Here is an 874-nt window from a genome sequence, read left to right on the forward strand (position 1 = left end):
CACCCCCACCCCCAGAACAATCTTCCGTGCATAGGCTATTCAAGACTGGTTCCGCTGAACTGTGGTACCACCACCAACACCCCTTCCTGATTCGGTGTCCTGCTTCTATTTCTGTCGATGTAACAAAAGGTCATTTGATGGGGTTAGGGGCAGTGACGCACCTCAATAGTTCCAGGTTACGGTCAATTGTTATGGAAAAGTCGAAGCATGAAGCATCGCATCCACTGTCCGGAGCAGGAGATAGATGCACAGAAGCTCGGATGCACTATCTGCTCGTGTGCTTTCTTTGTTCCCATACCACCAGCCTAAGGAATGGCACCGCCCACAGTGGGCTGGAGCTTCCCGTATCAATTAGCAATCAAGACAGTTCCCCACCAGACATGCCCACAGGCCAACTTAATTCTCACCGAGACTCTTTCCAGGTGATACCAAGTTGACAGTTAAAACTAACCAATCAGCTGGGTTCCTGAAGATAGAGGAGGGTAATGGTTTTAAGTGGAAACCCTCTTGGTGCTGGGCCTATCAGGAACAATAGTGAACATTGCCAATGCCTGTATCTCATCTAGACCAACAATGGTCCAAATCAACGCAGGCTCTGATGTCAGGAGGCCAGTACCATACCCAGCGGAGTGGGTTCACTTCCCAGGATTTTCTGGTGGCTGAACTGGCCAGTTAGAACACAGTATGTGGCTTTAAACATGCTTTTGATTAAGTTGTTTCTCCCTCCCTCTCTTCCTTCCCTCCCTCTCTCCTTCCCTCCCTCCCTCACTTCCTCCCCTCCCTCTCTTCCTTCCCTCCCTCCTTCATTTCCTCCCCTCCCTCCCTCTCTCCTTCCCTCCCTCCCTCTCTCCTTCCCTACTTCTCTTCATTCTTT

The sequence above is a fragment of the Mus pahari genome, chromosome 3 (genome assembly GCF_900095145.1).
Source record: "Mus pahari chromosome 3, PAHARI_EIJ_v1.1, whole genome shotgun sequence".
NCBI lineage: Eukaryota > Metazoa > Chordata > Mammalia > Rodentia > Muridae > Mus > Mus pahari.